The sequence below is a fragment of the Chrysochloris asiatica genome, unplaced genomic scaffold (assembly GCF_000296735.1).
Source record: "Chrysochloris asiatica unplaced genomic scaffold, ChrAsi1.0 scaffold00007, whole genome shotgun sequence".
NCBI classification, from domain to species: Eukaryota; Metazoa; Chordata; class Mammalia; order Afrosoricida; family Chrysochloridae; genus Chrysochloris; species Chrysochloris asiatica.
This window is the reverse complement of record NW_006408525.1, coordinates 22,303,870-22,314,342: the sequence shown is the minus strand read 5'-3', so window position 1 is coordinate 22,314,342 and position 10,473 is coordinate 22,303,870.

Below are 10,473 nucleotides of genomic sequence, written 5' to 3'. Positions count from 1 at the left end.
ACCCACACTTGCAGATGATGCCCATTTGACTGGATTTCAATGACTGGATAAACAGAGCTCAACCCTAGGAAGAAAGAAGAGGGAAAAAAAGCATCATCTGATACAATTCGATAAACATGACCTACACCTATAAATGCAGTAGCTCAAAAGAGAGAACAAATCCCTGCTGCGAGAACTATTCCCACCCCCTCCACAAAAAGGGTAGACAGGGATGGGCAACTTGGACATTGGCTACCCAAAATGGGGGGAGGGATACAAAGGCAAGAAGTGACTAGCTTACAAGCTTTCAAGAGGGAACCTAGATCCAGAGGGCATGGAGGAAGGTAGAATCTCCAGTGAGTGGTATCCAGCCTGTCCAGGAAAGGCTGATGAAACAAAATATAGATGGGTCTCTTGTGATGTAATGGTGAATAATTGTTATCAGGACTGATTGTGAGGGCTGGAAATCTAAAGATGGACATTTTGTAACTAAGAGGGGAGTGATTAATTTATCAGTCTAGGAGCGGAGGACCCTGGGACCATCAATGGAGAAGAGCGAAGAGCAGAATCCTACCCAGAGAGGCAGTGAGGCCTGGGATGGAGGCAGAGAAGACAACGTCAAGAGATGGTGGGGCTGGGGGCTCGGGATCAGGAGATGGAAAGGGGCTGAGGACTGTGGTGGTGGTGGTGGGGTGCAGGTTTACAGGGTATACCCCTTGGTTGGGTGAGGATGCATGGACAGGATGATAACTATGCCAACGAAATGATGGATGATGGAATGAATGTAAAGCTGATGTTCTCCCGTGTAGACTATCATACAATTCACAATAAAACATTAAAAATAAAGTTTATTGGTTGTTCTGAAGAGCTGGGGAGGAAGAGGAATAGGGAGTTATTGCTTAATGGGTATAAGTGTCTGTCTTAGATGATTAAAAAAAGTTTTATAAATAGATCATGGTAATAGTTACATAACAATAAATCAAATGTAATGTTACTGAATTGTACATTCAAAATGGAATTTTTTTTTGCTATATAAATTTTACCACAATTAAAAAGAAAAGTTTACCTGAGAACATTCCCAAGAAAACAATCCATCAGAACTGGACATGAAATTACTAAACTTCAGAAAGCCATCAACTCTAAAAACACAAGGAGGCAAGTATAGAAATCACTAGGTTCAGGCAAAAGAGGGCAAGACTACAGAAGGAGCTGAAACAAACATAGCAGCCCTCAGGGAAAACAAAAATTAAATTAAAAAGCAGCACCCAATGATGAATAAATTTTCAGGGGAATGGGGAAGGAATAAAGGGTATTAGGGTGCTGTGTTTAAAATAAGAATTCTAGAAGGATTCAGTGCTTTAAGCTACGTGAATGTGTAATTTAGAACTAAACATTTGACAATCAACAGCTTTCAAAACAAAAAAAGAAAAGAAAAAAACAAGCTACAATCAAGAGCTACTCTCACCTGGTGGCTTGGTTTCACCACTGAAACTGAAAAGCAAAGAGCATTACCTTCCATAATCCCCTGTAATAGAACAAGCTGAGTGAGGAAGCAAAATCAGGATTAAGAATCTCTCCATATCTTTGCTCTCAGTGAGCAAGAAGAGTTACTTCCCCTTCCTGTTCTGTTTTATGTGCTCAGTCCGAGTTTCTCTTTCCATGCCGCCTCTCCACTTCCAATCAACTTGTAGGTGGCAGCCTTTTCTTTATTTACACCCTGTTCCAAAGTCCTCATCCTCCAGGGGGCCTACTCAGGTTACACCTGCCCTTAAGAAATCCTTCCTTTACTTTGTTATTAGATCCCCAAATTTGTCTACAAGAACAAGATCCTGCACACACAGAAAGACAGCAGTAAATTAAGGGTGAGTTATATGTCTCGTGTAATGTATATGCTAGCTTGTAAGTTAACACCACGTGGATGAAATTGAGAACCACCACCACTGATGCACTGGTTCTGAAATTCCCATTTTTAGCGAACTGGTTTCTTTTACAGAAACTGGTTTCTTTTAGAGTGGGGTAAGCGTTAGGCTGCTAACCTAAAGCCATCAGTTCAAACCTACCAGTCACTCTCGGAGGGAGAAAGATGAGGCTATCTGCCCCCATAAAAACTTAGAAGCCTTAAAGAGCAGTTCTATTTTGACCTAATAGGGTCATTATGAGCCAGAATCAATTCGATGACAGTGATCTGGTTGGTTGGGTTTGGTTTCTGCAAAGTGATGGGGCTGATCCTCTTGGTTTTTAGAAAATCTTGAGTTACGGTGTTGGAGGAGAATATTAAAAGTACCATGGACTGCCAAAAGAACAAACCAATCTGTGTTGGAAGAAGTATTAGCCAGAGTGCTTCTTGGAAGCCAGGATGACCAAACTTCATCTCTCATACTTTGGACATATAGGAGGAACCAGTCATTGGAAAAGGGTATCATGTTTGGTAAAGTGGAGGGTCAGAGAAAAAGAGGAAGACCCCCAATGAGATGGATTGGCACAGTGGCGGCAACGATGGGCTTGGGCGTAGCAATAATTGTGAGGTTGGCCCAGGACCGGACAGTGTTTCGTTACATTGTGCATGGGGTCGCTGTGAGTCCGAACTGACTTCATGGCACCTAACAGCAACAGACTGTCTTACTGTGTCAAATGCTGTCCTGGCTCTAAGCCCCAACTCCTCATGACATCACTGTCCTGGTAGTTGTTGAAGCATCTGCCCCTCTTCTTTGAAGTCCATGGTTTCCAAAGACCTCCACTTCCACCCCTCCACATACCAAAGAGGAAATTCAAGCACAAAGAAGGATTACCAAGCAGGTGGATGGAACCTTTCTCGCCTCCTTCTTGTTAAGTGCTGTGGAGCAGATTCTGACTCATAGTGACCCTGCACAGGGTTTCTGAGGAGTGGCTGGTGGGTTCAAACTGCCAACCTTGCAGTTCAAACTGACCTTGTAGTCCAGTGTTTATCCTACAGTGCCACACCAGGATGCCTAAGGATGACACAAACCCACCAAGAAATAAAAAGAATGTCCCTACCCTATGTTATGGAGTCCTGGTATGGCACTGTGAGTTAATGTACTGGACTGCAAAGTCAGCGGTTCAAGCTCACCAGCTGCTCCTCAGAAACCCTATACAGGGTCAATATTGGTCAGAACCACTCAGTGGCACTTAACAACAACACCCTATGTTATATCCAAACCTTCCCCTGATCTCATCAACCACAGAGAAAGAAATGTCCTTGCCCTAGTAGTGTCCCCTGGGCAAGCTGGACCAGGTGATCACAACCAGAAGAATCTATCAGGACAGGGAAAGCATGGAGTGTCCAGACCAAGGGTCCTCTACAGCACCTGCTGCAGCTGAATGGGTGCTGCAGGTGCAGTTTCCCAGAAAGGAGATAATGCCTCTGCTTTTGAACGATATTATTTTCAGGCACGTGCCTGGGTCCACAAGGGAGTATGAAAGAAGGAAGGGAAGAGACATGTCAGAGTAAAGGTTAAAATAGTTATTAAAGAAGGAGGCGGAAAGAGAAAGTGGATCAACAACAAGGCTAGGTTTATTGGATAAACCTGGGCGGGGCCCCTGACCTGCATCAAGACACTTTTCCCCATACAGGCTAAGAAGGAGAAAAGCAGGACAAAGTCACTAAGTTGGAAGCAAAGATCCCTTGGTGTGAGCTAGGCAGCCGCTAGGGTGCAGCTGTGGGCTGATGCAAAAGCCCAGAGCCGTTGGGCTGTGCTGGGCAGAAGATGGGCTGGCAGCGATGGCGATGAGGTTCGGGTGTTGTGTTTCCACTGTAACTATAATTAGGCGGATTCTGTGTTTATTTAGGCTGAGAGCTGTAAGATAAATGACAGCTTCGAAGATGCTTTTCAGCACTTCATAAATCACCTACCAGCCCGGGCAGTTTGCTGCTGCCACATCTTACGTTCTTCCTCTGCACCGTCCCCCTCACACAACTCCCACTTACTTAGGAAGAGGGCTCACCCAGGGAGGACCCAAGGCTCCCACCAAAAAGGACAGAAGAGCAGAAGGTAAATGGTGTCTGTCCTTCCCACAGCTCACAGTACCCCTGAATGGGAGACAGGAGGCCTTGTCAGGATACACTGCCTGGAAAGCTGTCAAAAGAGAGACGCTTCCTCCTGAGGTGGTCTCCTGGCTATGTGGGGCTCAGTTGATGGGCAGGCTTGCCCTCCTCTGGGAGAATATGGTCTCTAATCGACTCTAATTCAAGCTCTCTCCCCTCTGCCTCGCTGGACACATCTGGAGATTTACAGGAGACATGTGAGAAGTATTTATAGTACAGGGAACTTTTCTTCCCCCTCCTATGACTGAATCTCTGAGCCTCTCAGGGATTCAGGGCAGGAGACTCCATGTCCCTTCCCTTGGGAGAGCACATTCTTAGGAAGGGGTTGTGGAAAGCAGGCCAGTTTCCCAATGGAGTTGGGAATTGCCCAGCCATTAGGAAGGGCTAAGACCTGGATGGTGACCCACTCTTCCTAGCCAGGCCTGGGCCAGATGAGTTCCCTTAGCAGGATGTGAGGAGTTAAGCACTGGGCCTATCAGACTTTGGCTAACTAGTTACCATGAAGTCAGTTTCTACTAATGATGACCCTGCGTGAGTCAGAATAGAGGTTTTGATGACTGAGTTTTTGAAAGTAGAATGCCAGGCATTTCTTCTGAAACCCCTCTTGTTGGTCTCCAACTTTTCCGTTAGCAGTTGAGCATATTAACTGTTTGCACCATCCAGGGACTCTACCAGGCTTTGATTAGAAGAGTGCAAACTAGATAGAATGCAGGGGTAATAATCCCAAGAGGGAAGCAAACATAGTTCTGCACTAAGGACTTCCCAGGCACAGGTTTTGAAGTAGTATAGGCATTGTAGGGTCTGAAGTCAGACATCTGGGCCAGTAGCATTGAGCCTTTTCCAGTTTGTTGTTGTTACGTGCCATCATCGAGTTGGTTGTGACTCATAGCAACCCTATATAGGGTTTCCAAGGAGCAGCTGGTGAGTTTGAACTAATCTCTTGGTCCCAGTGCTTATCCTAGAGTGCCACATGGATTTGGGGGAATTGGCCATATGTAAAAATTGCAAGTTAGTATTCAGCTGACAGTAGTTATTGTTGTTGTGTTTTCAAGTCAGTTCTGACTCATAGAAACTCTGTATAGGGTTTCCGAGCAGTGGCTTGTGGGTTTGAACTGCCAACCTTGTGGTTATCAGTCCAGTGCTTATCCTACAGTGTCTCAGCTGACAGCAAGCTTCAATAAGCCTTTGGTGAGGCCCATGCTGCCAAACTTGGGTCATTCATGGTTTGAGGAGGTCCAGCTGAGCCATCAAGGAGAGGAAAGGATTCCTGGCTCCAGACATCAAAGTACTTCTGGAGTGGAGAGAGGTGTGACACATTCCCTATTGCCATGTCCCTCCTGCAGAGCCCTCCCTCTGGGGTATGTCGCATACCAGAGAACAAAGCCATCTTCCCCCAGGGGAATGGTGCATCTACTGACACATTAGCCACTCTGACTCCTAGGATCTGTGGATGCCATTCTCAGTGCTAATGCCCAACTTGGAAAGACAGCATGCATCCAGCAAGGGAGGGAATGGGCCAGATGCTAGGCTTTGGAGATTGGAAGGTTACCCAGCAACATTTCCATTTTGTAGGGTATGAAAGAGAGTCTTTTTCCCACAAGGAAACCAAGCAGAGAGAACAGATGTAACTGATCAAGTCCCTAATTCAGGTACTCTGAGTAGTTATACTAAAGAAAAACCCGCTGCAATCCAGTCAGTTTTGACTCATAGTGACCCTATTTCCAAGACTATAAATTTTGCAGAGGAAGAAAATCTCATCTATCTCTGGAGGAGTGGTTGGTGGGTTTTGAACTGCCAACCTTGTGATTAGCAGTCCAATCCTTACCCTGAGCCACCAAGCCTCTTGATTAGTTAAACTAGGATTGCATAAAGTAACCCTGTGAGCTTTATTAGAGTTTCATTCATCTATTCTGCGTTTATTAAACACTTTCTCTGTGCCAGGAAATGTGCCACGTATTAAAAATGACTTGAAGAAAGTATAGCTTCTTCACTCATAATTACAAACAGCTATAATAGAGATATGTACAAAATAAGATCAATACCTACTTGGCAAGTTTATCATTTATCAATAATGGTGCTCAGTTCTCCAATAGTGGAGCATTGCTTAGATTTTAGTAAGGCTAAGACAGAAAACAAAACAAACTATAGAGCACTAGTTAAGAGCATGTACATATTTGGGTTTGAATTCTAACTCTGCCACTTATTAATTATATGCTCTTGTATAAATTGCCTCTTCTATAAAAAGGGAATTATTATTAGACTTACCTTATAGGATTGTATAGAAGATTAAATGAGAGAATGCATATAAAGCTCTTACCAAAGTATCATAAATATAGTAAGTGCTCAGTAAATGTTAGCAATAGGAAGCAAGGAAGGAGGAAAAGAAAAGAGAGGGAGAGAGATTTGGAAAGAGAAAGAAAATAAAAGAAAGGCTCTATGTATGGTTCACCAGCTGCTCCTTGAAAACCCTATACAGGGTCGCTATAAGTTGGAATCCACTCAATGGCACTTAACAACAACAAATGTATGTTTTAGGTATAAAAGTGGCTGGCAGACATCTCTAAATTCACAAAGGGGAGAGAGAGAATCACCATCAGCATCAGTCACCCAAGGTTGATTTCCATGAGGCAGAGTTCAGCCATGCCTCCACTCTCCAACTTTTTTTTTTAACCAATTATGACAGTAACTTTTCCTCCTATGGCACTCTCTACTTTTCTCTGGGTTTGATACATTGTTGCAATGGCCACACAGAACTCACAGACCATACCCACAGCTATGGGATTAATTAGGAAGTAATAGGTTACAATTTGAGTTCAGGAACTCTTATGATATAGACAATCCCCTCTTCCATAACCATACCTCTCTCCAACCCTTAACCTCTCAGTCTGATCCTTACCCTGCTCAAGCGTTACAAAGTTCTTTTTAACTCTTCCAATAAGTGCTCCGAGGCTCCCCACTCCTCAGCAAGCCTCCTGCCCAAAGGCACTTAGCTTTCTAGCTCCATGGATCTGGAAGCCCACTGCACAATCTCCTCCCAGTCTCCTCCTGGCCCTGCTGCCTTTGATGCTGCCACTTCCCTACCACTGATTCTCCTTGTCTTTTACTGTCTCGAGTACCAAGGCTCCTTAGCAACCCTATACAGGATTGACATGAGTTGGAACCGACATGATGGCACTAACAATAACAGCAAGTATTGTGACAGAAATCTGCACAGGGGCACAGGGGTCAAGGAACATATAGATGTCCTCTCCCATACCTACCAAGTGCTCTACAACACTATTGGTATTCCATACATATTGGATAAATGGATTAACCAGCAAACATCTGAGTTAAAGGCTTTGGAATAGGAGGAAGGGAAAGAAACCTACCACTTTCCCCAACAATGTTATAAGATTGAGGAGAAATAAAGGAAATCGGAATGAGGATACACATCTCTGAGAACAACCCCTTGAAACTGACAATAGACATGCCCTGAAACACATAAATGTCTTTCTGATCTAGCTCTTGAAAAAAGTCAAATTTGCAGATTTTCTGGCCAAGACAAGTTGAATAGGGTAGGGGCAAAGAGAAACTTACTGCCACCCACTGGAAGTAAGAACTGAATCCCTGCCTCAGTAGATTGTTGTGTGGAAGCCAAATATTCATTGTACTGGTGGCTAAAGAAGTTGGACAAAGATGAACCAAACCTCTCCAGTCTTCAAATGATCAAAGGCCAAATTGCATCTTGTTGCATCTGTGGATCATTCCCTCTGAAGTTCAGCATCTGACGCACACAAAGAAAGATGAAGCTATAGGTTTATCTGTTTTATGGCTCACAGATTTCACCAGAAACAAAGAGAATGGATGAGAGCGTGTGAGTGACAGAGCACAATCAGCCCTACCCAGGTAGAAAACCCCCAAATACCTGCCTTACTCAGTGGGTGAGAACTGGCAACTTCCTTGGAAAAGACTGTGTATTCCTTCCCTTTATATTTTGTTGTGAAATGCTAAAATACAAGGAGTGGAAGAACTGTCAAATTTACTAATAGGATCCATCTCACAGCCCAGATCTGCAGAAGACTTCTTACAGCATGTGATTCAGCTTTCCTCAGAGATTTGCTTCTTTTCTGCTCTCTTGAAAAAGCAAGCAAAGAAATTGAGGCTTTCACTACTTGGCGCTATGTCTATTTAGATGCACTGAAACCCTCTGCCTGGTTATTTTCAGGTTTTCCCCATTATCAGTAATCTTAGTGAAAGCCCCAAATGTTATCAGTTTACAGGCAGACCCCAGTTACTGTAATCTCCTTCTGTTGACCCCTAACTTCAAACTTGGCTCAGTCAATGCTCTTGACTTTTCCCACACTCCAGGTTTCCAGCTAAAGAAAATGCAGCAGAATCTGTTTTCCAGTTTAAGCATGTAAATTCCCCACTCAACAACTCCAGGCTTTTGCAGCTCCTGACTTGGGTCCTTACCAAGAGATAGATAGATCTAGACAATGGGATTTGTTTTTTAAACTCTACCCTTTAAAAGAATTGTGTCCCTAGTTCTTATCAGGAGGATTTGCAATTTGAGTATTTCTCTAGAACTGGAGAAATGGGTCACAAAGACCAGACCACTTTGATAATCAACAGCTGAGGGCTTGTGCTAATGCTAGGTAATTCTATTTGGCTCAGCAAACATTTGTTGAGTGCCTACTAAATGCCAGGCACTGTGACAGGTGCTGGCAATTATTGCTAACAGCCTGCACTTGTGAAGTAGTTGGCTCGGGTTAGAGATGCTATTAGGTGGCTGGAAAAGACTAGAGAGAGAGCTGAGCAGGGCCCATCATGACAGCAGTCCTTCTTTCAGAGGGGACCTGAAATAGAAGCCCAACGAGATCAAGGCTCAGGATGACTCATTTGCATTTCTTCTAAATCACTGTATAGTAGACAGAGCATGAGATCTGGAATCAGAAAGCCTGGGTTCGAATTCTGACTCCTCAACTTAGTTGTTAGCATAGTTAAGACACTTGACCTCTAAGCCTGTTTCCAGTATATGAAATGGAAGTAATAATATTTGAAGCTAAAAGACAAAACCAGATGAGCTATTGTTCATGTATGCCCCCTCATACAAGTTTCCAAGTGATGCTGCTAAGTCGGCACACACTTTGAGTTCAGTCTGTGGACCATTTGCTAGTCAAATTGAAAAAATGTGCATCACCAGCTAAGTAAACAGCCATAATTCATTCAGAATTGTTTGGAGACCTACTAAGTCAGTATAGATCTGTGTTAGGCAGGCACCATATGGGCAGCAAAGCTTCAACCAGTTCATTCTAGTTTGATCTCCTACTGAGAATTTGTATTTCCACCCAAGATATATGGAATCAGAGATGATGACGTGGAGAGATGGAGCAGCTGGAGACTTTAGATCCAGAGAGGGAGAGGGGCTGTGTGCAGACGACCAGGGTGCAGGCTTGTAGTGTATACCCTTTGGTTGGTTGATGAGGCATGGAGGGGATTGTAACCATGGCAATGAAACGATATATGATAGCATGAATATAAAACTAATGTTCTCCCATGTAAACTATCACATAATTCACAATAAAACATTTAAAAATAAATAAATAAAAAGATACATGGGATCAGAATCTATAAACAAACAAAAAATTTGTTTAAATGTAGATTCTGATTCAGTATATCTGGGGTGGAAATACAGATTCTCAGCAGGGAGGTCAAACTGGAATGCATTAGTTTGAGGTCCTGGTGAGTACTTGCTTATTTAAGTGAAACCATTAAATAATATCAATCCACACAAACCCAGAAGCTAGGTCAGAAAAAAAATTAATTTAGAATTACCCTATATCCCTCCTTTTAAAACATTTCCCCTGAATCTAAAACACTGACATAAAATCAGGTGCCACTAGGTCATATCCAGCATATTGTAACTGTCTCTTTCTAAATTCCCATGGACTGAAAACAGTTGGAACAGATATTTTTGAGGATGGAGACTTCATGTCCTCCCCACTCTTGGGTCTAGGCTTTATTCTAGTCATAGAAGACCCCTTTGAGGTCACCTCCATCTGCTCTGGACACTGATATTGCTCTCAATGAAAAACATCTATTTCTCAAATGCATTCAGAAAAGTGAGTTTCTTCAGTTCCCTAACAGAGATGACCATTCGCTCACACCTGTTGTTGTTGTTGTTATGTGCCGTGGAGTCGGTTCCTACTTATAGCAACGCTGTACAGGATTTCCGAGGCTATAAATCTTTACAGGAGCAGAAAGCCTCATCTTTCTCCCGCGGAACACCCATAGGGATAATAATATTTAGTTAACACTTGTATAACTCTTTATGAGCTCATGGGGTGATCCTAGCATGAAGAGAGCAAAAAGTTATTAAGAAGACAAGAAAGAAGGAAAAGGTCAAAATGGATGTTAAAGGAGACTCTGAAACTTGCTCTCCAGCGTAGAGA